Source organism: Gekko japonicus, unplaced genomic scaffold (assembly GCF_001447785.1).
Source record: "Gekko japonicus isolate JY-2015 unplaced genomic scaffold, Gekko_japonicus_V1.1 scaffold2542, whole genome shotgun sequence".
Lineage (NCBI taxonomy): Eukaryota > Metazoa > Chordata > Lepidosauria > Squamata > Gekkonidae > Gekko > Gekko japonicus.
The window spans coordinates 127,319-133,804 of record NW_015164733.1 but is presented as its reverse complement, the minus strand read 5'-3'; the positions used below and the strand labels follow the sequence as shown (position 1 = coordinate 133,804).

Here is a 6,486-nt window from a genome sequence, read left to right as displayed (position 1 = left end):
GGAGGAGGAGGAGGAGGAGGAGGAGGAGGGAAAGATGACATCACTTGTAATCTTTGCAAAATGGGAACACAAAGCCGAAAGAACAGGCCCCTTTTTTCTTTTTTTTACTGCTTAAGTACTCTGCCCTCAAAGGAAACCTGCTTCAGACAAGGCAGTGCAGCCGTCTCACCCCCACTTCCAAAAACCCTCAAGGGAATATTTTGCATTACAGATGGCCTCATTCACCATCAACGATCGGGGAGGCTTGCAGAGAACAGTTCTCGGCCTGCGCCGGCACGCTCCACTGGGAGCCTGTTGCCTCCCTGAGGGATTATGAGGTCACAAACTGCTCTGAGCCCTCTTTCAACCCACTTCTGATCTCCTCCCGAAGCAGAGCAAGCAGGCATAATGCGCTGGCTGTCTCCCCTGACCCCTTTCTCCTAAACTCCGAGGAGGTCCGGGGCTGCGAGGACTCACTCAGGGCTCCACAACCCCCTCCCGGGCAGCCTCAGGAATCCCAGACATCCCAGCCCAGAACGCTGAGAGGAGCGGGAGGAAGTATGCTGCACATACGAGGAAGGGTCACAGCTGTCTCTACACACTGGGCCACAGACTTCTCTTGCGAGGGGGGGGCTCGGCTCCTGTATACCTGGGGGAGGAGAGGGAGGCTGGGAGACGCTCTCCTGAACGTACGGCAGGGCAGCGCATTGCATTGCGAACAGCAGGAGCTGGAATGGACCGACACAATCAGCGCGGGGGAGGACGCCTGAAATGGCAAAGCAGAACTTCAGAGGGCCAGATGGCAGAAGAAACAGGAGCAGATGCAGCCAGGCGAGTCAGGAGTTCCGAAGACACACAAGGAGGAAACGCGAGCAGGGGCGGGTGATCTCCTCATTACGCAAAACCAGTCAGAATGTGCAGGCAGCAGGGTTTGGCTCACAGGCTGAAGGAAACGATTCCTTGACGTGCCCGCTGGTTCTGCTCCGATCTCCTGGGGCAACAGAAAACAACGCTGCCCCATCCTCTATATGACAACCCTTCAAGTACTTGAAGACGGCGATCCTATCCCCTCTCAGTCGCCTCCTCTCCTCCTGAAGCAGAGCAAGCAGGCATCATGCGCTGGCTGTCTCCCCCAACCCCTTTCTCCTAAACTCCGAGGACCGGGGAAGAAAGCATTGTTTGCAGCTGTGTTAACTTGCGTCACCAGAAACAATGTGAATTGTGGAGTTACAGACCCAGCTCCTTCAACCTTCCCTCCTAGGACTTGGTCTCCAGACCCCTCACTGCCTCCGTTGCCCTCCTCTGGACACACGTTCCAGCTGGTCTGTATCCTTCTTAAACTGTGGTGCCCAAAGCTGAACACAGTACTCCCGGTGAGGGGCAATCAGCGCAGAGTAAAGTGACGCCATCCCTTTGTGTGATCTGGGCACGGGGGCGCTCTGACCCGCAACTCCCAAGGCCCCCGAGCTCAGGATGGCCCAAGGTTGCCATGGGGCAGAAGCCGAATGCCTCACCCCGAGGAGAACACTCCCAGCTCTGCGCCTGGCTCACAGGGACGCTTGCCGGACAAGGTGGAGTCGCTTTCACCTAAGTCGGGTTGGGTTTATTAACAGAGCACCATTCCATTAACCCACCCCTCCTCCCCCAGCTCCGCTAGAGATAAAAGCACCCGGGGGTCCGGCTTTGAATCAATACACGGCCTAGTTGCAGAACGTAACAAAGAATGTGCTGCCATCTGCAAACTGTGAGCACCCAGTGCAGAATCCTAAAGGATTTCCTATATTTTAAGAAGCATGGTTTTAATCCTTCTTTTTAAAAAATCATGGCGTTCCGGGGGGGGGGGGAAGGGTGCTGGAAAGGCACAGGTGGCCAGTTGGTCAGTCTGCTAAAGGTCTGTGCAGGTGGTAGCGCAGGGGCTGCTGTGTCTGCTGCTTCTTTGTCCTTCCTTGTTCCCTGTTCCCAGGTACGATGGTACCAATCCATGCACGCTTTGTCTGAGTCCCCTGATCACCACCAACCCTCAACCAGAATTCTAAAGGGGCTCAGAACTTTGTCTTATAAATTATTCTAACTCCACAATTCACATTGTTTCTGGTGAAGCAAGTTAACCCAGCTGCAAACAATGCTTTCTTCCAACTCTGTTCAGCGAGAGTGAATCCAGTCTGACTACCTGGACCCGTGCCACAGTAACACCGCCACTAGACTGGTGTACAGCACTCTACGTAGATCTGCCCTTGAGGAAAACTCAAAGTCTAAAGTTGGTACAAAATGCAACCACTGGGCTACTGTGAGGAGCTTGGTGGAGCACAACTATTACACCCATTCTACGTTCCCTCCACCGGCAGACTCAATTCAAGGTTCTGGCTCTCACATACAAAACCCTTCCTGGCCTTGGACCCTCCTTCCCACAGGACCGCCTCTCTCCCTGTTCCCAGTCATAAGAGCTTTGCTCATGTGGGCAGGGCACTTTGCAGGTACCACCCTGCCAAGGGGTGGGATCAACAGTGGCCTGCGCATGCGCCTTCTCTGCTGAGGCCCCCAACTTGTGGAATGGCCTGCCTGAGAAGGCGAGGGAGACGCTTAGGGCCGGCTCTAGGCTTTTTTGCGCCCTAGGCGGGGCTACCTTCTGGTGCCCCACCCACGCGCCCCTTTAAGACGTGACCCTTCCCATTCAGCTCCTTGATGCCTTTGGAGAAATAGGTCCAAAGGGGGAGGAAAAAAGACTACTTCCGCATAAGCCACGCCCCTTTGCCGGCTGGCAGCATTTGGCCGGGGAATGCCAGCGCCGCCAACGCTTCTCCAGGTATTCGCCCACCCCCTCCTCTTGACTGTCCTGTCAGACCTGCCCCCTCCTTCGCCCCTGGGCGGGAACAAGTGTGTGAAAAGGGGGGGGAGTCTGCGCGCCAGGCTGTTTTGCTACCCCACCACCCGCCGCATCTGCCCACGCTCCTGCACCCTCGCCTATTGTTTCCCAATGGCCGGCCAGGGCACGCGCCCTCTCCCGCCTTTGAGGGTCCGGCTGGCTTAAGCGTCCTGAGCGTGCACTGGTGGGTGCGAGAGTGGGACTGTGGGAGGGAAGCGGTGTCCTGTTTGGCGCCCCTAAGGGCCGGCCTGCACTCTAGGCGAATGCCTAGTTCGCCTAGTGGGTGAGCCGGCCCTGGAGACGCTCACACTTTCAGCATCCTGCAAACTACAAGAAACAGGATTCTGTTCAGGAGGACATTTTTATAAAGGCAGGAGGACTATATTATGCAACGGTTCAAGAAGGTGATTTAATCAAGGAATGGGACTGTGGGCTACACTACTGTGTATAGCCTATATTACCTGTTTGCCACATGTATTACCTTGCCCTCACCACATTGTTATCTGTTCCCACCACAGAGGAAGAGTGATGAATGATGGACTTTGGGGGGGGGGGGGGGGGGGGGACAGCAGCCGTCCCAGGAGGACTCAGGGCTCCCCTCTGTGTTCCTGGCTCACACATTCTTCACATCAAAATAACACAAGTCAGTTTACTAGACAGCCAAAAGCAGCAGCAGCAGCAACATTCCAGAGAGAAAGTAGGAAGGAAAGAAGGGAAACACAGCCAAGGTCACTGTGAGAATCAACTAGCACATTTATTATGGCACAGACAGTCCTTTAATACAGGCTGGCCATGTACAAGATGACACCGGAATCCACAGACTATTTGTAGCCTGCTGGATAAACAAAGGGAGGATTCAAGAACGTCAGAAGAGCCCTGCTGGGTCAGACCAGTGAGGGTCCATCTAGTCCAGCATCTGGTCTCACACAGTGGCCAGCCAGTTCCTTTGGAGGGCCAACAACAGGTCATAGAGGCCAAGGCTCTTCCCCTGACGTTGCCTCCTGGCTCTGGGATTCATAGGTCTACTGCCTCTGAATGTGGAGGTTCCCCTCAGTCACCGTGGCTAGCAGCCACTGATGGACTTATCCTCCATGAATCTAACTAATCCCCTTTTAAAGCTGTTTATTCCTGTGGCCATCACTACGCCCTCTGGCAGGGGATCCCACATTTTAATCACTTTCTGTGTAAATTAGTATTTCCTTTTTTTCTGTCCTGAACCCGTCAGCTTCATTGGATGCCTTGAGTTCTAGTATCCTGGGAGAGGGAGAAAAATTTCTCTTTGTCAACTCCCTCCACCCCATGCATAATTGTATAAACCTCTGTCATGTCCCCGTTCCCCCCCTAGTTGTCTCTTTTCTAAACTGGAAAGTCCCAGCAGACTCTTCTTCGGCCTCTCCTCCTGGGGAAGGGGCTCCAGCCCCCTCGTCACCTCGATCACCCTCCTCCTTACTTTTCCCAGCCCTGTGAGGTCCTTTTTGAGATTTGGTGAACAGACCTGTACACAGGACTCCCAGCGAGGCCGCACCAAACTGCCTGAACGTCACGATTAAGCATGAAATGGCACAGAAGTCCGGATCGCTTACCTTGCATATCACGCTTGACACCCAACACGCGCCATCTCCCTCTTGCCTGCCCACATCACAACAGGAGACGCCGGCGTCTGCTCCTGCCGGCTAAGCTGGCGAGTGGTGACGAGCGATCCGGTGACCAGTCCCTTCAAGGAAAGGGGCCTTCCCTGTTCATCCCTGAACAATGCCGGTCTGCATGGCTACAAAGTTGTTGAGCGGCAGTTAAATGCCTCTTCTGGTGCTTTAACTGGTCAATATTACAGTCTGGGAAAACAGTGATCCTGGAATCGGTCAGAGATACACCCCCCCTCGCTCCTTGGGCACCTCTTCCTGACTCGGGGCAGCAAGCAGCAGGTCCCCAGGATCCACAAAGTTAAAGACAGCAGAGGGCTGTGCAGAGGGTGCGAATCCCCTCCTCTCCCGGGGATCGGCTCTTCTCTACGGAACCTGCACATTTCTCATTACTCACTGAAACTGCCAAAACAGCAGGAGGAGAGCGTCTGACCAGAATAGACTCCCGAGCACCCAGCAGACTCAAATTTCTCCTCTGGGGCAGGAATTCACAGATTCATGTCTGTCTCTCCCCAAATCCTTTTTACACGCAGTGCACATCTCCTCACAGCGAGGCTTTGAACTACACTTGCTGAGCGGCGGAAGGGATCTGGCAGCGATTCAAAAGCCTTTCTTCTGAAGCCACCGAAAGAGCATTCTGCCGGTTCAAACACAGGACAGACGAGGCAAGTCACACCCTGGCCGGGCCGGCCGGCTGCCTTCCCCCTGAGAGAGCCCACACTCTGCTACAGCACCGATTTTAAGGGGAGGGGGAGAAAACGACCCTGGCTTTTCCTTTGGTTTCAGTGGCTGCAGAATCCAGGAAGAGGAACGGTAGAAATGTTCTGCCAGGGAGAATGACAGCACAAAAAGCCACGTCGATAAGGTAAGGAGGGAGGGAGGAAAAACAAGAAAGGAGGAGGCCACCCAGCGAGAAGGGCAGCAGCGCCCGACACGGCCGCGGGCTTCCACGGGCTGCCAGGGCAGTTTGTCTTTTCTAAGCTGTCGCTTCAAGATGTGAAACTGATAAAAGTGAAAAGCTACCCTAGAGAATTTTATTCACCAAGGAGAAATAACTCCCTCCGGGGCACACTGTAGCTCTCGGCAGCTCCCCAACCAGCACTTAATTCAATAAGAGACTCTCTGAAATCAAGCAGAAATCTCTGTTAAGAGTCGCGCTGTTCCTAATAACTCATCAAACAGAAGGAATGATGTCGCCCCAAAGAATCAGGATAACGACTTGCCAAATTTCCACTGCCTGGATCCAGTCTACCCTGACCGAGATGGCCCCGCCTAGCCTGGACACGTCAGATTTCAAGCCAAGCAGCGGTGGGGCCCTGGTTTCTACTTGGATGGGAGGCCCCCCAAGGGAATCCAGGGTCACTATGCAGAGGCGGGCAACTGGCCAGCCACCTCTGCTGCGAGCTCATGGCACTTTCCACCACCAGGTCCAATCCAGACAGGTTTTGCAGTATGGCATTTCAATCAAGAGCTGAGCCGTGGCTTTTCACACCTGATGTTCCCAAAGACGAATACTGAAAAGAAAGGTAGTGTCTGCCTGGTCATTTAAAGTCTTAGGGAAAGGGCTGGACAGTTTAATGGCAGCTAGAGGAGATGTCCGTTTCCAGAGGTGGCACACCGTGAAATGCCAAAGACCAGGACGGGTCCTTCTTCCCAGAGGCAGCGGCTGGAAACCGAATGCTGGAGTCAAGGGTCCGTGGGGCCCCGTCCAGGTAGGATGTTCTGACACTGCCTCAAAACCTGCAAATTGGCTGCAGCCTTTCAGCCCATATTCCCACAAAGTGCCATATTTACTCAAAAGGAAGAACCTGGATGCAAGATGACCCCCCTTTAAAAATGTTATACACAAAACAATGATTATTACTGCACATAACTGTAACTTGTATGTACATAAGAACATAAGAACATAAGAGATGCCAGTGTTGGATCAGGCCAAAGGCCCATCCAGTCCAACACTCTGTATCCCACAGTGGCCAAAAATACCAGGGGCCATCAGGAGGTCCA

The 6,486-nt window shown here is 53.9% G+C and overlaps 1 protein-coding gene across 2 annotated transcripts in view; it reads right to left on the bottom strand.

Moving 5' to 3' along the window:
- Positions 1–6,486, bottom strand: part of NDST2 (N-deacetylase/N-sulfotransferase (heparan glucosaminyl) 2) — a 171,477-nt gene that overhangs the window by 52,594 nt on the left and 112,397 nt on the right. The window contains exon 1 of one of the 2 annotated variants that reach the window (XM_015409618.1): positions 4,426–4,479. The exons of the other annotated variant lie outside the window; for it this stretch is intronic. The gene's annotated coding sequence lies outside the window, so the exon portion shown is untranslated. Of the gene's footprint in view, positions 1–4,425; positions 4,480–6,486 lie in introns of those variants that run through there. 2 annotated transcript variants of the gene reach the window in all.